This window comes from Chrysochloris asiatica, unplaced genomic scaffold (assembly GCF_000296735.1).
Source record: "Chrysochloris asiatica unplaced genomic scaffold, ChrAsi1.0 scaffold00016, whole genome shotgun sequence".
NCBI classification, from domain to species: Eukaryota; Metazoa; Chordata; class Mammalia; order Afrosoricida; family Chrysochloridae; genus Chrysochloris; species Chrysochloris asiatica.
Genome location: NW_006408534.1, coordinates 31046531 through 31070065, shown reverse-complemented (window position 1 = coordinate 31070065; position 23535 = coordinate 31046531). Strand labels below are relative to the sequence as shown.

At 41.3% G+C, this 23535-nt stretch overlaps 1 protein-coding gene across 1 annotated transcript in view; it reads right to left on the bottom strand.

Annotated features, from left to right (window-relative positions):
• LOC102819946 (protein FAM49A-like) overlaps positions 1-7458 on the bottom strand; it is a 107549-nt gene extending 100091 nt beyond the window's left edge. The window contains exon 1 of the mRNA XM_006835269.1: positions 7304-7458. The gene's annotated coding sequence lies outside the window, so the exon portion shown is untranslated. The remainder of the gene's footprint in view (positions 1-7303) is intronic.
• Between the last annotated feature and the right edge of the window lie 16077 nt (positions 7459-23535).

The window sequence follows — 23535 nt, the reverse complement described above, 5'->3', positions numbered from 1 at the left end:
TGAACATTGTTTTGGAAGGCTCCTCAATGATACAAAGATAATTAAGTTCTTAAAAAAAACTTGTTTGCAGCCATCCACTGATCACAGAAACATAATAAGCATGTTTTGTTTGGAATAAATGCATACAATAAACACTGGACTGCAAACCACAAGGTCTGTGGTTCTAACCCGTCAGCCTCTAAGCAAGAAAAAAGATGAGGTTTTTTTTTTTGGCTCCTGCAAAGATTTAAAGACTCAGAAACACTGCACAGGATTGCTATGAGTCAGAACCAATGTGACAGCGCTTAACAACAACGACGAATAAACTGGAAGCCTAGTAGCAATACTTTTTTGATTTACTGTTGTATATAAACTTCACTGGTTTTACTTCTCTAGAGAACCCAGCCCTGACAAGAAGTCTTCTCTAACTTCCCTCAGCAGAAAGTATGCTCCTGCCTAGGTGCCTACAACACTTTGTTCATTCCAGGGCTCTGACCCCACTATCCATTCCTCAGTCTGTTGGCTACTCTATCTTTGTCTCTTGTACAGAAATTTGTTGATGGGGCTTACCATGCTTATTTATCTTGATTTCCCAAAGGCTAGCACAGTATCTGACACATGGCAGGTGCTCAAATACTACATTTCTAAGAGAACTTATAATTTTATTATTAAAAGGAAGAGTATTAGGAGATGGATATTATCTTTTCACTTCAGGACTAGAACAAAATGTAACAAGACTTACTTAAGTCCCATAATTTCTAGCAGAATAATATGCGTTTTTCTGCCACATACTCTGTCCGATCCATTTCCCAGCAAAAGTTTCATTCATGTAGCAAGGCTATGCAAGAAACATGTTGACATTTAGAATTCATCTTGGGAGAAAGATGAGGCTTTCTGCTTCCACAAAGATTTACAGCCACAGAAATGCTATGAAATGGAATTGACTTGATGGCACTTAACAACAAGGGCACTTGGTAATGCAAAGGTCAATTGTACTCATCACTATTGATAGCTGCTTTATTCAGTTGATCTATGTTAACCTATTTTGCAGGTGAAAAAATTACAATCACATAGTATCAAAAGAAGTAGATCTAAAATTAGCATTTTAAATGAAACAAGGCTCTTTGATTTATAAAGCTCATATCTTATCACGTCAGGAATCTTTGTTTAAAAACTGTTAACAGATCTGAACTCTCCTCAGGAAAGACTCAAACCTTTGACCTGATATCCGAGGCCCTTCATTAGTACTTTCAGCCTGCTTCTTTAAATGACTATCTTAAGTTTCTCAGACTCTCCTCACCTGATGGTCCATACCTCAGTCACAATGAATGGCAGTACACAGCTCCTCTAAGGGGCAACATTCTCTCGCTACCGCCACTATTGATGTATTTTCACTGCTAGAAAGTCACTAACATCATTCCTTGAACCTTCATATCCTCCTTCTCTCCACCAGCCTAACTACTCCTCATTTCTAGGGTTGAGTGAAGACAGTACCTCTTTATGGAGCTTACCTGGTTCTATGCTCCTCTAACTCTCTGTCTGGGTTAACAGTACCCTTAAGCCCATTCTTACCACAATATTTGATAAATGAGTGCTGTCTACTCATAATGAATAGCATGACTCTCCAGTTAAATTGCAAATAACTTGAGGTGAGAGGTTGAATCTAGTTCCCCACTTGTCCCCTATACCTAGTAGTAATGCTGACAGAAAATAGGCAATCAAATGTTTGCTTAATGGGTTGATCCAATTCACCTCTAGCCTGAATTCACGACTTAATAGTAGTCTATTATATTTCTGCTCCCATAAAGATTTACAGCCTCGGAAACCCTGTACAAGATCGCTATGAGTCGGAACCGACTCCACGGCATATAACCACCACCACCATTATGTGAGCAAATTCCAAAAGATTTGGTAGACATGACCTGTGGGATGCAGCCAGGGGAAATTTCCACTGTAGCCACCTGGCTCCCTGATGACCAGATATGGACAACTTGCCCAAGTAGTCTTGAACCAGGACTGGACTATGAGCTCTTGAAGAGTGGGGAAGTATTAATACATCCTCAGATCCCCAGTGCTTAGTACTCAATAAAGATTTTCAAATGAGTGGCTAATTATCTATTTACAAGAGCATCCATTCTGTTATTAGTGATGCTTTAGGGATAGGATATTTGAGGTGCTTTGAGAGAGACTAAGGAACGGAAGAAGAATCTCAGGAAATGCCAAAAAGAAAATGAAAAGTCAGAGTGCTTATAATGGTCTATGAGGCCTCACATTATTAACTCCAGTCCTTCTATGACCTCACCTCCTCCCATTCTTCCCCTCTTCTCTTCTGCTTACTGAAGAATGCCTAAGATTTATGTTGGACAACATGAAGAGGAATAACTTAAGACTTATCGGCATTCCAGAACAAGAAGAATCACACAAGTCCACAGAGGAAATAGTTGAAGAACTACTGGAAGAAAATTTCTCTAACATCCTGAAAAGTGAAAAGATAAACATTCAAGAAGCTCAACGTACCCCAGGAAGGACAGACCCCAAAAGAAAATTACAAAGAAATATCATAGTCAAGCTCTCTAAAATCAAAGATAAGGAGACACTTCTGAAAGCAGCCAGGGAAAACAAAAGTGTCACATACAAAGGCAAGCAAATCAGATTAAGCTCGGATCTCTCAGCAGAAACCATGCAAGCAAGAAGGCAATAGGAAGACATATATAAAACCATGAAAAGAAAAAATTACCAACCAAGAATCCTTCATCCAGCAAAGCTATCCATCAAATATAATGGTGTAATCAAACCATTACTAGGATAAACCGAAGCTAAGGTATTTTGCCAAAGCCAACCCTGCACTACAAAACACACTAAAGGGAGTTCTGTGGACTGAGAACCAACAAGAACAGACAACAACCAGAAATTGACATATGTGGCAATACCTCCCAGAATTAAGTCGACAGAAGGAAGAGTTGAGAACAGAACAAAACTATAAGAACAAACTCAGAGAATCTGGGAGGTCAGTCTATGATCAAAACAATTACAATGTAAAAGAAGGTAAACACGTAGGAGATAGTGAGAAGGTCAGGTCGAATACAGGATAAAATAGACTGCACTAAATGGAGAGAAAAGTTAATGGACTATAAAACAACCTCAAAGAAAAATAACACTTCACAACATACCAAGGAGAATGAAAATCCAAGAAGCAAATGAAAACATTAAAACTATGAGGAAACTCACAAGAAAGAACACAAAAAGCATGAACTCTACAAAGGAAGACACACAGAACAAAGAAAGCAGCATCGCCACAAAAACAAACAAACATAATGGCAGCAATTAATCCATACCTGCCGATAATTACACTGAATGTAAATGGATTAATATGCATCAGTTAAGAGACGGAGGGTGGCAGAATGGATAAGAAAACAAGATCCTTCAATATGCTGTCTGCAAGAGACATATCTCACACACAGAGACAAAAACAGATTAAAAGTCAAAGGATGGAAAAAAATATATACCAAGCTAATTGCAATAAAAAACAAACAGGAGTAGCAGTACTAATCTCTGATAAAATTAACTTTAAGGCAAAAAACAGCATAATAGATAAAGATGGACATTATGTCTTCTCTTCTGCTTAAATTGGCCATTTATAGTTGCTTGAAGTGTAAGCATATTTCTTTTGTTTCAGAGATTTTGTTCTGACCATTTCCTCTGACTTCAGTTCCTGACTTTATTCAGGTCCTGCGCAGAGGGGCCTGCCCTGGTATTCTATATAAAATTGTTATGCCATTTCTAAAACTTCATCTCTCTGCTCTACGTTAGTTTTTCCTTATTGCTGCCAAACAAATATATGCATATTTGTTTATTTGTTGATGATATCCTACTCCACTGTAAATGAAGCTCCATGAGAACAGGAACTTGGTTTTGTTTGGTTCTGTACCCCTAGCATTACCTATGGCACCTGTCACCAAGTATGAACTCAAAAGATATCTATCTATTAAATGAACAGATGATTAGAAGAATGAATACCCACATGAGCTAACAGACAATGAAGAAAGTCAGTGTCATGGCCCTGGATGAGTCTGTTTGACACCTGACTCTCCTACTAAGTGCAAGACCAGGGTGACTGTCTCTGAATCAACTGACCCAACTGTCAGGATACTCTTTTAGACCCCAAAAGTATGCTAGCATCATGTGAAAAAAAAGTGTTTGGAAGGAGTAAGTTCTCAGCTTACACTTCAAGTGTCAGGAGAGTCCTGGGATATAGTAGAGCATGTCTTCCAAAGATCTGGACCGAAGAGGTCAGGCAATCTGGCAAAGCCCAGGTGAGGGCAGGCTGCTACTGAAGAAGCTCTGCAAGCAACAGTCAGTTAATAGTTTCTCTTTTCTTTAACTGGTTGCAAGGTCATGAGTTTGACTGGTTCCTAAATTTTAGCACAAGGTTCAAATGGAACACAAATATGGAACCGACCATACATTTATGTAGCAGCACTGTAAGATAAGCACAGGTTGGTGTAAGATACCACAAGGTTGGTGGTTTAAACTCACCAGTCTCTCCTCAGAAACCCTCTGCAGGGTCTCTATGAGTCAGAACCTACTTGATGGCACTTAACAACAATGAATAGGGCTGGGAAGGCAATGGAGTTTATACTTGTTGGTTAGTACTATAAGTAAGGAGTCCTGGTGTGTTGCTGGGGGTTAATGTGTTGGATTGCAAAGTCAGTTTGAATTGTAGGGCTGGTGGCTCAAGCTCACCAGCCGCACCTTGGAAACTCTATAAAGAGTCACTATGGGTCAGAATCGACTTGATGGCACTTAGCAACAATACCAACTACAAACAAGGAACTATGCTATATGCATTTTCTCATTTACTATCCACCTTGAAGCGCTAACTGATGAAGATCAAAGACTACTACATACAGCATTTAAAAATCCTAACTGGAACAACGACTGAGCAACAGCATGAGAAAAAGAAAGGACTGAAATTTTCAGTGATTTCATCTTACATCGATCTACAATGAACTCCTATGGAAGCAGGAGTCAAGAAATCAAATGGCATAATGAATTGGGCATATCCGCTATAAAAGACTACTTTAAAGTGGTCAAAGACAAAGATGTCACTTTGAACACTAAGGTGTGTCTTACCCAAGTCATGGTATTTTCAATCACCTTATATGCATGCAAAAGCTGGACAATGAATAAGGAGGACCAAAAATCACTGATGCCTTTGAATTATGGTGTTGGTGAAGAATTGCAAATACACCATTGTTACAGCTGTTGCCAAATGCTGTCAAGTAGGTTTCAACTCATAGTGAACCTGTATAGGGTTTCCAAGGAGCAGTTGGTGGGTTTGAACTGTCGGCCTTGTGGTCAGCAGTCTAATGCTTATCGTACAGTACCACACTAAGATTCCAAATATGCCACTGACTGTCAGAAAAACAATCAAGTCTGTCTCGGAAGAAGTATGCCTAGCACACACTTTAGACATGAGGATGGCAAGACTGTCTCATATACTTTCAGGGCCCAGTCCCTGAAGAAAGACATCATGCTTGGTAAACTTGAAGGTCAGCAAAAAAGAGGAAGACCCTTAAAAAGATGTGCTGACTATCTGCAACAATAGGCTCCAACATAGGAAAGACTGTGAGGATGGTGTAGGACCAAGAAGCATTTTGTTCTGTTGTACACAGGGCTTCTATGAGTTGAAACTTACTCGACACCATCTAACAACAAAAACATGTCTATAATATAAGGTGTCACCGTCTTCTTACACAAGCACAAAGGGAGGCTCAGAAATTAAACTGATCTAGCTGAAAACACTTAACAAATAAATAGCAGAGCTGAGATTTGAAGTCAGGCTTGTCGAATTCTAAGAGCTAGTCTCCTTCTCTGAATTATGCTATAACTCTAGGACCACTTTAGGAAAAGAAAGCACAAGAGGCATAAAAGAAGGCAACAAAAAAACAAATCCATTTCTCAAAGTGTGGGAATCTGGTATAAGAAATAAGTTCAAGATAAAATGATACTAGAAACTCAAAACTGGAAAATACCTTAGAAATTATCTGTTCCTACACCGTGCACTCTGTTCAGCTTTATGAAACACTTCTGGCTTTAGATTTCACAGTAACCCAAGATATCGAGATGACAAATAAAAGCTTTAAAAAGACAAAGGACAGTAAAAGGCAACTCCAGCAACCTGAGAAAGTAACAGGTGCACGGCCATCTCAGTGTATCTGCGTCTCTTTTGTGTCTCAAGGTCTTGTATGTGCAAGGGCTCTGGTCTGCTTTAAGAAGATATGATAATATAACAGAGTCCAGAGAGCTGAAACCTTACAGTTCTTATGTATCAGAGAGACAGAGAGAACTCAGTCCACTGAAGAAGTTCAAGGAGATAAGCCTCTATCCTTGCACATAAAAAGAAACATGTTCACAACTGTTTAGGAGGAAATGAGAGAGGAGAGGTAGTAAGAGAGAACCAAAGTGTCAGTGGTAAGGGATGAACACAGTGGGAATGGTGAGCTGAAGTTAGTGCCCTGGAGGGACTCTTGGATGATAGGTTGATGCAGTGAATTTGTTTCTAAAATACGATAGCAAGTGGTGTGTCAGCGAGGCCTCTGATACGAGACCTAAATTCCATCTCAGCATGACTACTGAAATGAATCCCTGGTAGCTCAGTGGTTAAGCACTGGCATTAACTGAAAGGTCAATGATTCAGGCCCACCAGTCACTCTTCAGGAGAAAAACGGTGGCAGTCTAATTCCATTAGAGGACACCTTGTAAACGCTACTCCATAGTTCTAATTTGTTGTTTAAGGTCACTATGAGTCAGAACTGACTATAGGAACAAGTTGTTGGTTTCATGGCTACATAAGAACTTCATCCCAGATCATGTAAATCTGGGTTGGTTAGGATGGGCAGAAAGGAATTTTGATTACCCTTAATCTCAAAATGGATTCTGCAAGAAACAACAGCATAGCTCTAATCTGCTCTCCCACTGCTTGTAGTTCTGAGCTACTTTATTTTATGCCTTACCACCCGAAAGACACTAAATAGCAAGAGATCCTACAAAGAATGCAGTTTTAGAACACCAGAGACTTTAAATGCTTCAAAATTACAACTACATTGACATGCATGTTGATTATTAATTGCGTCCTTTCTTTTCTCTTTACATGTATGTAGTATTAAGAGGCATACCTTCTAATAATAATTTAAAGATTCATTTGGTGAAATTGTCATCCTTAATACTTTAATCTATATGCATGCACATTACATATTCCATGCACCAGAGATATTGGTAATCATTGGACTATTTGCTGTAACCAAAGTCAGTTGTTCCTTACCTGGAAATATCTCTTGTGATTCAAGTTCACTAGTCCAGGCTGATGGGATGAAGCAGCTGAGTAGATATCTGGTCAAGGAATGTATGGCTTCCCAAATCAGGACTGTGGTCTGTGGATCCCTGTAGCTTCTCCGTTCTTAGTGAGTGATAACCTGCTAAAAGGGAATGCAAGGCGTGTTATCATGAGAGGCTATTTCCTGTTCCCTTCTAGTAACAATATTTGCTAAGGAGGGCAGTAAGAGTCACAGAATCACAGATTACAAAGGATGGGAAAATCTTTGAAACAACATCTAGTTCTTTTATTTTGTCGTGGGAGAAATTGAGGTTCAGAATAGAAAACAGTCTCATTCAAGGACTCAGCCATTTGGGAGAAAAAGCCAGATTAGAACACGTTTCTGATTCTCTGTCCTTTGGAATTTTTTTTATAAAGCAGCCACATGGTCAAGTTGATTTGTCAAATAAGTGACTCTGAATGTGAATTTTTTTTTTTTTAAACCAGGTTTTCAGAAAGGGAGGTGGCACTTTTTCCAGATTGATGGTGGACTGTTTTGTTTTGTTTTTCAGTTTTGCCCCTGGGAACTAAATTAGTAAAACAGTCTACCTCAGGCATGTGGTTGGGATGGTTCTCTCTGTTTTCCATTAGAAAAATATTTTTATGGAACACCATGACCCACGAGCACAGAGGTGGACTTTGTACTTTAGTGATAGGCATGTGTGCACCCAGACAGGGTGGGGGCTTAGTTTCTTTCTCTCTGTTTCTCTCTTCATGTTTTAGAGAAACTCAGTAACAGACATGAACTCTCCTCCCATGGGCATCATTTATTATGTGTTCTTTTTCCAGGCTACCATGCATTTGAACAGTCACTTCTCCGTGCAGACAACCAAACCATAGAAAAAGAGAAGGGCACTTACATTTATTAAGCAAATACTATCTGCCAAACATACCATGCAACTTTTTACAGATACGTATTTCTGTTTTGTCCTAAAAAATTCCTTGTGAGGTACTTTTAACTCTGTCTCCCAAGAGTTATGAAACCAAGCTACAGAGAGCTAAAATGATCTCTATAAGAGTCATGAAACAAATACAGTGTAAAACCTGAAAGAACCCATGTTTGTCTAATGCTGAAATCTATGTTTTTTCCATCTAAATAGTACTATAATTATTAGGCCAAAACATTACAAATTATCTTATATTTCCAGTGTTTAGTGTAGACATGAAGGATTATTCTTATTTGACCCTCTTTTAGACAGAGGGGCTGTAAAGGCCACAGCTTCCTGCTCTGCTCCCAGCCTGCACTCACGTGCCCAGAGGCTGGCACTGGACCAGGCTCCAAGCAGTGAGAGGGCACGTCAGGAAATCATGATTATCAATGCTTGGTGCTTTGTTCCGGTTCTCAGACAACAAGGGATATAGCTGGAGAGATGGGGTGGGGGTGGAGAAAGAGGAAGAAAAAACAGGAAGTGTGTGTGGGGGGGTAGGAAATGATAGAGAAAACACAGCAACTTTGAACAGTCCTTGGCCTGATGAGAAAGTGATTTCTAACCCAACATTTGTGGATCAGGTCCTGTATTTAGGGAAGCTAGCTTATGATGGCAACAGGGAAGAGAAGTTTGTGTCTTCTGGACTCCCGGTTTGTTGTTGTTAAAGTCAGTTCTGACTCATAGTGAGTCTGCATAGGTTTCCAAGGAGCGGTTGGTGGGTTTGAACCACCAACCAGTGCTTATCCTACAGTGTAACACACAGATTTCGGACTCAGGGTGTTGTTTTTGTTAAGTACCATAAAGTAAGTTCCAACTCACAGCGTCCCTGTATAGGGTTTCCGAGGAGCAGCTGTTGGGTTGGATCTGTTGACCTTGAGGTTCACAGTCCAGTGCTGATCCTACAGCATCACACCAAGAGTTCCGGTTGTTGCTGTTGTTATTAAATGTTTTTGAGTCAGATCCATCTCATAGCAACCCTGTATAGAGTTTCCGAGAAGCAGCTGGAGTGTTTGAACTACTAACCTTGTGAATCAAAGACTAGTGCTGATTCTACAGCATCACACCAAGGAATCCTGTTGTGTGTGTGTGTGTGTTAAGTGCTGTCAAGTCAGTTCTGACCCATAGCAACACTGTATAAAGTTTTTGAGGAGGAGCTGGTGAGTTTAAAACCGCTGACCTTGCAGTGTAAATGGCTTTGCAGTCTAGAGCATTAACTCACAGTGTCACACCAGGCAGGCACACATAAATTCCATTTCACACTAAAGAGTACAACCTACAGGAAATAACTCTGAATACAGGGTGGGTGCTCTGAATACAGGGGTTGTTTTGCATGGATATGACATTTAAACAATCAAGACAGTATATTTGGAAATAAGGATCCTGGGACAAGAAAAGGTCTCTTACCTCTTAGCTATGACTGAGAAGCCAAACGTGTCAAAAGAGGATCTGGAAACAGAAGAGAAGTTATTGAAGGGACCAGGTTATCAGGAGAAGCTAACACATCCACATCACTTTCTTTCTTAAAGTCTCTCAAAATAATAAGACATTTTTCAGTATCATGATTGGACTATTGGAATATGATTCACTGGACTGCACCCAGTAAGACTACTTCTGTCTTCTATCATAAAGCAAAATAAAAGACAGCTCAGTAGAAAGCTGAATATCCTCCAGACTATGATGCTAAGCTGCTTTCTAGAATCCTTTCCTCTCCATTTTGTCTATGTTACTTATTTACAGATGCTTACAAAAGTTCCCCAACTCCAAATGCATATCATCGAAGCTGTCAGTCACCTGATAAATTGAACAATCGGTTCAAAAAGATTATTGGAACAATACTTTAAACCTGCTAATGTATACTAGGAGCAGGCAGGGCACATAAACCAGCTGAATGGGTAAACCCTCAGAGAGCAGTCCCAACCCCATGGTTCCCCTAAACTGGCTGAGCATCTTGGGAAGCTAGCAAAAAGTATAGTTCTAACCCAGAGTAGGGACCAAGAATCTTACACGACGGGGCTTCAAAAAGTTCATAGAAAAAGGGAATGAAAAGAAACTGAAAATTTCCCACCTATTTTTTGAAGTCCACTGGACTACAAGGTTGGTTTGAACCACAGGGTTGATGATTCAAACTCACCAGGTACTCCTCAGAAACCCTATAATAGAGTTGCTCTGAGTTGGAACCAATTCAATAACACTTAACAACAACAATAACATGTATTGTTAAAAAGCTTCTGGTAGAATTTTGAAGTTGCTCAGCCTGACTCTAGTTGATGGACTAGCATTTGGATATCATGGATCCTAATCCATCCCTCACTCTGTGACACTGTAGGATAAGCACTGGACCACAAAGACAAGCTGAATCACAAGGTTGATGGTTCAAACCCACCAGCCACTCCTAGGAAACCCTATTCAGGGTTGCTATTAGTTGGAACTGACTTGACATCACTTAACAACGACAACAGCAATCATCCTTCACTCCCCACACCATTTTATAAATAAGATCATGTTGTTGTTGCTGTTAAGTACCAAGTATGTTCCGACTCATAGCTACCCTTATAGGGTTTCCAAGGAGCGAATGGTGGGTTTGAACTGCCGACTTTGAGGTTCAAACAGACCTTGTGGTCGAGTGCTATCCTAAAGCACCACATCATAACAGACTTAAAAGCAACTGGCTCGCTCAAGGTCCTACAGCTAATGGTGTGGCAAGGATCTGCCCTGCTTCTATAAATCAGTCCCCCACCACCCAAACAAACATACAGCAACAAAAGTAAGTATATCTTTGAGAGGAGTTCAAGCTTTTTGAAGTGATAGCTGGTGGTTTACTGTTTGAGTCACCCATGGGCCAAATGTCTGTTAGGGAGAACAGAGATCAAGCAGAAGAAAAAACTTAAAACTTATATCAGATCACCACAAACAGCATAATCTCGCATAAGACCAACACTAATTTACTTTTATCTCAAGCAGTTGTCTACAGTCAGAGCTATTTCCATGGAGTCCTTCTCCTTCATGCCTGGAGGAGATTAAGACCTCAAGAAACAATCACTAGACAGACAATAAAGGACTGCCCAATATAATGTCTTCTTTGGCCATTTAAAAAGAGGTATAAAGCAGAAGGATCATTTTCCAATTTTAAAAATAGAGAAGGTGGAATCAGGGATGGAATTGACTTATCCAGGATCTCACAGCAAAACCAGAACTGGAATTAGGTCTCTTGACTTAAATCGCTGCATACTTGCATGATGTTATGTATTCTCACCCCCACCCACTTCAGTGAAGGGGCTGAAGAATAGCTCAGAGCAGCTGTGTGTCTTCTACTTTTAAATGGTTCTGGAAGTGGGAGGGCAAGACAGGAAGCAAACCCAAGTGAAGGCAATAGAGATCATAAGAGGCTAAAAGACCTAAAAGACCTCATTCCCAGTCTCCAGAACAACAGTGCAGATAAAGAATCAAGAGTCCAAAGTGGGAGAGTCTTGTGCAAACTCCCGCAGTTTACGAAGAGCAGAGCCTACACTCTGAATCAGAAAAACTCAACATGATTTCTTTCCCATAGCAGCAAGGGCATTGACTAACTTTAAGAAGAAAATCAAACCCAGTACCATTAAGTCAATTCTTGATAGCACAGTATGTTAGAAGATGGCCTGCTAACCTCAAGGTCAATAGTTCAAAACTACCAGTCCCTCTGCAGTAGAAAGATGAAGCTTTCTGCTTCCATAAAGATTTACAACCTCGCTATGAGTCAGAACCAACTTGATGGCACACGACCAACCAACAAATAAGGTTTACAAGGCTGTCCTGGTGTAGCGCTATTCAATAAGCTTTGGACCACAGGTCAGTTTGAATCGCCAGGTCATGGTTCAAACCCACTAACTGCTCCTCAGAAACCCTATACACGTTCACTATGAGTTTGATCAGACTCAGTGGCACTTACAACAACAACAAATCTTTACGGAAGTACATTGTCACCTTTCTCCCACACAGCAGCTGGCAGATTTGAATATCTGACCATCCAGTTAGCAGCTGAGAGCTTCACCACTGTGCTACCAGGCTCCAGGAGTAGATAATAAAACTACTTAACATTCCAGGAACTTCTGTGTGCCAGGCTTTGTTTAGCATTGTGCATCTAGGAACTCAATAAAACTTAACAGAAATCACTAAAGAAAAGAATTACTATTACCCCCTTTATACAAAAGGGAAACCAAGGCACAGAGTAGTTAGATCATTTCAATATTCAGCTACTGAATGGTAGAGCCAAGATTTAGATTGAGGCAGCCTGGCTAGAACCTCTGTTCTTAACCACATGTAATAAACTAGTTGCTGTTGAGTCGATTCTGACTTATGGTGACCAAATATGTGTCAACGTAGAACTGTGCACCGTGGAGTATTTAATAGCTGATTTTTTTTTTTTTTAATAGATTGTCAGAACTTTTTTTCCAAGACACCTCTGAGTGAGTTGAACTGCTAACCTTTTAGTTAGCAGCTTACTATGTTAACTCTTTGCACCACCCAGGGACTCCTCAATATGCAGTACAGCCCTATGCAATACTGTCGTTGTTAAGTGCCATAGAGTCGACCCCAACCCATAGCGACCCTGTATAGGGTTTCCGAGGAGTAGCTGCAATACTTCCTCTTAAATCAGCTACCAAAAACAGTGGGAAAAGAAAGAAAGAAAGATAGATAGGGCAAAGTAGGGAAAGAGATAAAAGAGTGGAGAGAAGACGAAAAATAATAAAGCAAGTACATTGGGAACAGATGACATCTTTATTCAAAAGGTGGAGAAAAGGAAATTCTCCAGGCAGGAAATATTGTGGACCAGAAATTTGGTCTCCAGCTTCACTTGGATGGCAGCCCACCAGCATCAGCCAGAACACCAGCAAATGACATCCTGGCCTTGCTATTTACATTGTACCATTTGTGGGAGGAGGGAGTAGGCTGGGCAGGGAGGGAACAAAGGGAGGATCCATGATGAGAGAATCATCAGGGTGGGTAGAAGGGATGATGTCTTGGGAACTCTTCCATGTCCCACAGTGATGGATCAGCTGGGCTGGCAGACAAGTGATTCTCTGCCCACGTTCCCGGCACTGACAGTGCACTTCCTGGGGTGGGTGCGGGGTTCCCCAGGGATTCAAGGCTTCTGTGAAGGCTGCCTGATCTCAGCCTCATGAAGTCATCAGGAGGAGGACAGAACTCGGCACTTCACAGATGGAGAGATGAGAATCAAAATAATAATAGTGATGGACTAATAATAATGAAGACACAGATAATGGCAGTCACTACTTGCTGACAGTTTACTATGTGTCAGGAAATAAACTAACTGCTTTACATAGATGACTTAGTAATTATACCAAACTCTGTGAGGTCTGGATGATTATTCCTAATTTATACTTGAGAAAGCCTAAATAATTTCCTAAAGGTCAAAGAACTAGTGGTTGATGAGAAAGGATCTCAACTGTTGTCTACTTGGCACTCTGGTTCCAGATTTCACTTCTAAACTGCACTATGCTGGAAAATGACTTACCCATGAGAGTACAGCAGTACTAACCCACAGCCAGCTTTGTGCTATCAAAGTGCACGTGCAGGATTCTTACAAAACACATTGTTTTTGTTGTAAAATGCTGTAAAGAGCAGCTGATAGGTTTGAACTGCCAACCTTGGGTTTGCAGTCCAGAGCTGATCCTACAGCGCCACACCAGGAGTCCATGTTATCCATAGGAAACCTCTATTGGAGTCTTCAGGTAAAGTAAACAGTAAAGCTGGCTGAAGAATGGACCCAGAAGTGCCTCTTTTTGAAAAGTCAGTATTGAAAAGCCTATGGACCACAAGTCTACTCTGATGCACATGGGTTTTCATGAATTTAGATAAACTGGAGGGACCTAATACATGTATTAAAAGTCCCTGCTAGTCACTTCAACATACGGGGCCACATATAATTAGGGTGACCAAGTAATTTATCATTCAAATATTGAGAGTGAAAGGGTACCCTATTAACAATACCTCTGGGACAATAGGCATAAACTAGGACTGTCCCAGGTGCACAAGGACATATGGTCATTCTACGCATGATCCTCACCCCGTCACATGGGGTCAGTTATTTTTATGTCCAGTTGTGTTGGTAGGCGGAACTCTTCCAAACAATCCCCGCCTTCCACTCCACACTCTATAACAATGCTGCCTCTCTTTGTTCACCAGATTGTCTCCTAAATTAGTTGATGCAGGCTGATGCAACTTGATTATAAAGCAGTTGGGCTTTATAAAGATTATAAAGGCAGTGAGACGTAAGGGTGTAACTAATTTTAGCAAAATATTTTAAAAAATAGAATGTGAGGGCTTTTTTTTTTTCCCCTCCTATTTATTTATTTATTTATTTTTCTTAAATGTTTTACTGTGAATTATGTGATAGTTTACATGGGAGAACATTAGTTTTACATTCATTCTATCATATATCGTCTCATTGCCATGGTTACAATCCCCTCCATGCAATCCTTCCCCCGTACCCCCCAGGTTTTCAGCACACAGTCGCTCTCCCTCTCTTGATGTAAAGTCTCCAGCTGCTCCATCGCTCCACATCATCATCTCTGGCTCCATTTCAGGCATCATTTCTTCTCTGGGTAGGGTCCCACTCTCTGCTCTTCTCCCTTGATGGTCCTAGGGACCTCCGCCCTTAGACTAAAAAGTTAATCACTCCCCTCCTTGCTATAAGAATATGAGGGCTTTTTGAGCCTGGCAGCCTAACCCTGGAATGCCCAACTGTTCTAATAATTAGTTGTTGTTGTTTTTGTTAAGTGCTGTCAAGTCTATTCCAACCCATAGTGACCCTGTGTAGGGTTTCCGAGGAGTTTGAACCACCGATCTTGCAGTTCAAACAGCTTTGCAGTCTGATGCATTAACCCACAGTGCCACATCAGGACTTCACTCCAAAAGTGAAGAGGCTATGGCTCTCTGTTTAGGCAGTCCAAGGCAACTGGATGGACAACCAGTGAGGAAAGCAGAGGCAATTCATTGGAGAATTTGCTGTCCACTGAAAGGAATACAAGGACCAGTCTCCCCAGGGCCCAGGGTATCACTGGGACCAGGCCTGGCCTTTCTCCACTCTTAGCAGGCACCAAGTCTGTCTGGGGGTTGAGGGGCTGGAGGTGTTGGCTCTGTGGGAAAAACACCTGGTGATCTGCTTCCATAAAGATTAAGGAAAACACACACCTCCAGAACTCCCAAACTACTGCCATTGAGTCCATCCAACCCATAGCGGTCCTGTGTGCGGTTTGCAAGGCTGTAAATCTTTATTGGTGTTCTTATTAGGTGCCATTGAGTCAGTTCCGACTCACTGTGACCCTATGCACAACAGAAAGAAACACTACCTGGTCCTGCGTCCACCCTCACAATTGTTATTACACTTAAACCCACTGCTGCTGCCACTGTGCCAATCCATCTCATTGGGGCTCTTTCTTTTTTTTTGTTGACCCGCCATTTTACCAAACATGATGTCCTTTTCTAGACACTGATCCCTCCTGATAAAACCTCATCTTTCTCCCTAGGGATAGCTGGTGGGTTTGAACTGCCTATCTTATGGGTAGCAGTGCGGTGATTATCCTACAGTGCTACCTGGACTCCTCCATAAAGATTAGTGCCAATAAGCCACTATGGGATTCCTCTACTCTGTGACAAGGGGTCGCTAGGAGCAAAAATTGAGTAGGCGGCACCCAACCCAATAAGCCTTTTAGGCTACCGATCCTTCCCTTTGACCCCTAGGGTCGGAAGACGAAGTAAGCAGCATTCAAAGCCTGTTTTGGTTTTCTTTCCTTAACAATCTACCTTCCTAAGATTCTCGGGCCAAGGGATAAGGATTTTGCTATTAACCTGAAACCAGAAATCGATTTTCAATCACACTCACATATCAATACAGGAAAATAAAATGCAACAAGAAAGCAAAAGTATTAGCCCATTCTCTGAAGAAACTAATCCTGGCATTTCTTTAATCATGGAGTATCATGGTCTTCTAGACTAAAGGTCTCCGACTGCTCTAGAGAAGCCCAAGGTTCAGAGGAGAAACTTGAGTCCCTAGAGGTTGATATACCATCACATGTAGTTTCAGGTCTAAAGCCCAAAGGAAGTGCCAATTATTATGATGATTATCATTACTGCTTTTATTCAGGAGATACCTGATGCCTAGCCAAGGGACCAAACTTGTCTAATGCCACCCAGCAGGTAGATGGAAAAAGCTCAGTTCTCCTAGCTCACAGGTGGGTGTCTTCTATCCCAACACATGACTTCTCACACTGGAGAACCATTATAGAAGCCCAGAAGGGGACCAGCTGAAAGACACAATAGAGACCAAGCCTGTCAGTCATCAAGGAGCCGACGATGCTGACAGTAAAGTATACACTATTTGTTGAGAATGGATTGTGGGCCAGGCACTGTGCTAATCACATTATTTGGTTATTTCACAGAGTTTTCATATAAATCTAATGAAAATGGTACTCTTGTCCACATCTTATAGATGAGGAACTAGAGACAGGCACAGAGAAGTGACTAGCCCTATGTTCACAGCAATAGGTAGGAACCATGTCAGAATGACATCTCCACCTCTTGCTCTAGCCACTGTACTCAAGGGCAACGAAGAACACGCAGTTCCATTACTCACAGATGGGGAAACTGAGGCATGGAACTATTAACAGAAGCAGCATATGGTGACAGAACCTAATCTAATATCTCTGCAAGGAGCCTAGAGCCCAACCTTTGGAAGTTTTAGTCCCAGGACAGTGGAAACGTAAGGACTTAGGCTTCCTGATACATAAAATGAGAATCATAGTTCCATTTGTGGGTGTTAGGAAAGCCTACAAAACGCACTATAAAGTTTCCAGTTACTGAACTTGGCATCAATTTGACCTCCAGCAAATATGATTTCCCCTTGGTGAGTAGGCAAAGCCAACCTAAACTGTTGGTTATAAATGAATGTTACAAAAGTGTAAGGTCTGTGGTGTCTAGGAGTAAGAAATGGTGCCAGGATCCATTTAAGAGGACAATCGACATTTCCAAGGGTTCTGATATGGTCCAGCACATTGTGCAAACAACTGCTTAATTCTACACAAAAATCATACTGGATCTTACATGGCAAATATCACCTGAGTCCTACAAACCACCTCTAGAATCCCCAGTATCCTTCGGTCTCCAGAATCATTAAGAGGTAGTTATTAGTTGGCCTATGTTGTATGATCTACAGAGATCTCACTCATGCAGTAAGGTCAGTTATGGAGGCAAAGCACTCTGGGGTAAGACACAAGAAATCAGGAATCTAGTTTCTGCTTTGACCCTTGTTGTTAGCTACGATCGAGTTGATTCCAATTCATGAGGACTTCATGTGTGCAGAGTAAAGCTCTTCTGTAGGGCTTTAAAGCCTGTGTGTGCATGGCCTTCTGGAAGTGGATCATCAGGCCTATCTTCCAAGGCTCCTCTGGGTGGGTTCAAATTACCAGTCTTTCCACTAGAAGTCAGCACTTGTATGTCTGCACCAACCAGGGACTTCTTTGGTGCCAGTCACTCAGTCTGGGACTGAGGTATCTTTGAACTTAAAACTCTCAATGCCTAAATGCCTATTTCAGCCCTTCAGTGATTCTCTAAGAGCTTAATTTATGATGATATCGGGGCGGGGCGCCTTCAAAAAGCTCATGGAAAAAGGGAATTAAAAGCTAATAGAATTTTTACAGGAACTTTTTAGCTCCCACTCATCTAATGGCATTTGAGAAAGTTATTTTATTTTTTTTTTGAGACAGGCTTCTGCTAAAAATACCATGAAAATGACACCCTACTACATAATGTTGTTGTTATTAAGTGCCATTGAGTTGGTTCTGACTCATAGGGAGCCTGTATAGCGTTTCTGAGAGTGGCTGGTGAGTTTGAACTGCTGACCTGTGATTCAAGCTGACATTGAGTTTGAGTGCTTACCCTAAGGAGCCATACCAATGCCCCATCCAAATCAAACAGGAATAACTGAAGTCCAGAGAGTACCTGGCTTCCAGTTCTCACTGAAATAATTACTGGCTCTGTGACCTTGGGCAAGTCCTTTCAACTCTCTGTGCCTCAGTTTCTTCATGGGCGTTTCAGTGGTAATAATACCTAGCTCACACCATTTCCCAGGAAACTTTGCTTCTTAACACTTCACAGATCATACATCTCCTTTAATCTGTACACTTGCATAGGTAATCATCCTTCACCTTGGTGGACACAGGCAGAGCAATTTCACAAGGCAGGTGTGGGGGAAACTGAACACGCCCAGGATTAGTAAAGGGGAGAGAGTCAGTGTGATGGCACTATTGAGAAGGTACCTGTGACCGCTGGAGCTGACTTATCTACAGTGCTGACAAGGTTCACCCCTGCCCTGGAAGACAAACAATGGTAGCTGCACTCCAGACAATAGCACAGCTGCCCTCATTCCTGCGCTCCCTGCTGGGAGGCAAATCAAGAGTCATGTGATCCACATTCACCTCTTCATTAATCCTCAGCATACAAAGGGCCCTGCCTTTCCAACAGCTCAGGGCTGCAAGAGGTGAATGCATACATGCCATCCTTGGGGTCCCAGGTACCCCACAGTTCACCGCAGGAAAAGGGGAGGGGGCAAGCAGATGTTGGAAAACGCATAGGATAAGATCCCCAAAAAAAACTGACTGCAGGAAAATGCACTTTCCATCTGAGAATCAGCACATTCTAACAAAATCCATATTCTTATATGGAGGGTTCCTTGAAAATCCTTCTGAATCTATGTCCATACTAACTGAAACCTAGCCTTACAGAAACTCATTGCCATCCAGTAAGTGCTGACACATTCTGACCTTATAGGACAGATCAATTCACACTGTAGGGCTTACAACGCTATCTCTGTTATGGAAACATAGTGCTACATCTTACTTCCAGGGTGGCTGTGAACAGACAACAGTTCAACTTTTCCATTAGCAGAACACAACCACTACACTGCCGGGACTCCTGCCCTTACAGAAACTGTCCCCTTAAACCCAAATGCCATTGACAGTATCTTCCTTATTTTCTTGCACTATTTTGGGGTCCAGACTTTCACGGCCATCCTTCAAGCCAGCAGCAGTCTCACTTCCCCCATGAAGTCTTCTAACACCTCAATCCACATTGACAAAGCCTTTGTCTGAAGTCTCACAACATTTGCTATCTGTGCCATGCAGGATTTATTGTAGTTAAATATCATCAAGTTTGTTCCTATTCATAGCAACCCTGTATAGGGTTTCTGAGGAGCAGCTGATGGGTTTGAATTGCTGACCTGCAGTTAGGAGTGCAGTGCTTACCTTACAGCGCCACACCAGGACTCCAGGCAGGATTTACTAGGCAAGATTCAGTGCCTGCTTGATTACTTCATCACTTTTTGACTAGACTTCTACACCAAACTCTTAATTAGTTTCATCTTCCCTGGACTGTGGCCCCTGCTCTTTTGAAGAAAGAACAATCAAAGCATAAATACGATCAACCATTTCACTACATAAAGCCCTTCACGGAACACCAACAATCTTCAGAAGGAAATTTAAATGCCTGTGCCTTCCCCAGGATTACCCACTTTCCAGTCACACCGAGTTACTCCCTAGGGTTATATAATCAAGTGTACATAAACGGGCCAAAAAACCTAGGTCTTCTGATAATCCACAGTGCCTGGGATCCAAGCCTGTCAAGTCAATGATCCCTTTTCTTTATTCTGTTTGGAGAGGTGTTCCTCCTTCCTGTTCTGATACTTGGAATGTACTGCTTGAAATCAAAGTAATAAGGACTTACTCTTTTTCATCATTAGGGTCTTTATGCCTTCCAGAGCACTTCTACAGTGCAATTTCTCTGTATTCAAAGATTTTTTTATCTCTCATCAGCTTGTATCTTAATGGCAATAACATGGACTCAAGACTACAAGAAGGTAAGAATATATATGAGAAAGCAAGATAAGGGGAGAAGTCAATATTTACTTATTTATTTCACCTATTCATTTAGCACCTATTTGGTGGGAGATGTGCTATGTTGGTGTAGGATAAGTACTGGGCTGCTAAACACAAGGTCAACAATTCAAGCCCACCAGCTGCTCCTTAAACAGGGTGGCTATAAGTGAGAATTGACTTGATGATACTTAAGAATAACAGCAACATGTAGGATATGCACTGGACTGTTAAGTGAAAGGTCAGTACTTTAAACCCACCAGCCACTCCTTGAAACACCTATACAAGATCACTATGAGTTGGAACAACTCAATTCCACTTAATAAAACAACCCTGATCCATCTCTCCATGTCATCATCTCTACCTCCATCTCTGGCATCACTGCTTCTTTGGGTAGTGTCCCACACTCTGCTCTTCTCACTTGATGGTCCTAGGGACCTCCGCTCCTAGACTGCAAAGTCAATCCCTCCCTTCCTTTTGCTACAAAACATCCACCTTTACATTTCTAACCTTCACAGTCAGTCCTGATAACAATTATTCACCATTGTACCACATGGTACCTATTCACATCTCCTTTCATTAACCCCACCCAGACAAATTGGACACTACTCAGTGGAGATTCTACCTTCTTCTGTACCCTCTGGATCTAGGCTCCCTCTTGAAATCTTGTAAGCCAGTCACTTCTTGCCTTTGTAGCTCCTCATTTGGGGTAGCCAATGTCCAAGTTGCCTATCCCTGTCTACTCTGTGTATGGAGGGGGTGGGAATGATCCTCGCTGTAAAGATTTGTTTCCTCTTTTGAGCTACTGCATCCATACGTGTAGGTCAAGTTCATCAAATAGTATCATATTACTCTTTTTTCGCTCTTCTTTCTTCTTCTGATTGAGCTTTGATCATCCAGTCATTGAAGCCAGGTCAAGTGGGTATTATCTGCAAGTGTGAGTGTTCTTATGAGTATGCCCTCTCTTCTTATCAGCTGGATGTGGTACTCTCCACTCTAGTCCTCTGTAGCTATGTCACTGTCTCTGGGCCGAAGAGTCCCCAGGTGTTGCCACACTGCTGGCCAACCAAGTCTCCACCCGGGTTCACAGGAGTCTATTGAACATAGTAGGGCTTAGCTCACAGCTTCACTGCTGCCTTTCCCTCATTTCCCCTTATTGGTGATTAACGTGGCCACCAATCACAGCACATATTCCCATTGAGTCTTAGTCTTGGAAGGGGTTTGCCCTGAGGGGACCTGACCACTTGCCTTGATGTCTTCTGGGTGGACAACTTGCTTGTTCTTGTAGTAATCAGTCAAACTTACATTATTGTTTTATATTTTTCCTGTCGGTCTCTCTTTCAAGAAGTATCTTCTGTTCTTCTAGCCATTCCAGGCTGGTCTACTTGTCCTTTCAAGTGGAAATTTCCCACCTCAGAAGATTCTGGATGTGGTTCAGGATTCCACCTCTGTTCTTATGTAGTGCAGAGGCTCCACAGGCAGCTTCCTTCATTGGGAACATTGTAGCCCCATTTTAGGTATTCCAATCAGTTATAAGCAGAAGATGGGCTTACAAACTTTCTATGGTGATATTTCTGGCTATTCCTTTCTCTCCCAACTCAAGTGTCTATTTTATAATGGTATGCCAGGGAAACCAAGATTCAAAAGACAGCCAAGCATCTTAACATTATGTCTGCCCTTTTCCTCATTCCAACCATGTCTCAATCCCTGTATCCCAGAGCCTTGTTGTTCCAAGGTTGTGCATACATCATTATATATCTCTGTCCCACTTAGCCCATGCAAACCTGCCTAATTGTTTTCCTATCCACTTTGTTCTTCCATTCTCCTCCCTCTTCTTGTGTATTGCCCCCTCCCTAGTACCCAAACTATCCTGTGTCTATTCCCTACCCCATGCTCCACCTTCCCCTCCTGCCCCTCACTCCAACCCCCACATACCGGTAACCAGCAAAGACTCCCCATCCCTTTAGTATGGGTTCTTTTTCTTAGTCTTTTACAGTAATCATCCTTTGCAGTATTTCTCCTTTTGTGACTGACTAATTTCATTCAACATAATGTCCTCAAGGTTCATCTGTGTTATGTGGTGGCTTGTAGCTTCCTTGTTATTCTTCAAGATCAACAATACTTTTAAGTATGAAGTAGCAGTTAAAGGAAAAGTAGCCTTTCTATCAGCTTCCAATAACGTTGTAATTCAGTATAAAAAGATTTTGCAAAATAATTTTGTTTTTAAAAGAAGAAATTGTCCAGGTAATTAAAAAACTCCCAATAGTACTCATGGATAGGAAGAATTAACATTGTGAAAACATCAGCACTACTCAAAGCAATTTATAGATGTAATGCAATCCCAATCCAGATTCCCAACATCATTCTTTTTTAAGAGATGGAAAAAATGATTGCTAATTTTATATGGAAAGGAAAAAGACCAAAGCACAAAGTTCAAGGCCTCTCATTCCCTGATCTCAAATTTTACTACACTATCACAATGGTCAAAACAGTGTGAGGTACTGGTTCAAAGAAAGATACATAGATCAATGGAACAGACTTGAGAACCCAGTAATAAATCAACCCACATACAATCAGTTGACCTTTCACAAAGCATTAAGCACATTAAATGGGGAAGAGACAGTCTCTTTAGTAAATGGTGCTGGCAAAACTAGAAATTCCTTTGTAGAAAAATGAAATAAGACCCATATGTTACACCATGTACTAAAACAAACTCAACATGGATTAAAGACCTAAATGTAAAACTTAGAACTATAAAGATCATCAATGGAAAAATAGGGACAAACAAGGCATAAAAACACTATAAAACATTACTAAAAATATACAAAGAGCAGGAGACAAAATAGATGACTGGGACCTATGAAAAATTAGACACTTATGTGCATTAAAAGATTTCGCCAAAAAAGTAAAAAGGGTGCCAACAGACTGGAAAAAAGATTTTTTTCAACGATAAATCAGACAAGAGACTAATCTCTAACATTTATAGAAAACTACAACACATCTATAAGAGAAAGGCAAACAAACCAGTTATAAAATGAGGACAGGAAATGAACAGATACTTCACCATAGAGGAGTCAGGCAGCCAAAAAACACTGAAGAAATGTTTACAATCATTAGCCATTTGTTTTTATTGTTAAGTGACATCGAATTGGTTAGGATTCAAAACGACCCTACATAGGGCCTCTGAGGAGCAGTTGGTAAGTTTGAACTGCTGACCTTGCATGTTAAAACCGACCTTGAACACCAATGCTTCTCCTACAGTGCCAAACCATGACATGAAAACCACAACAACAGTGAAATATCATCTCACACCAGAATTAATAGAAAA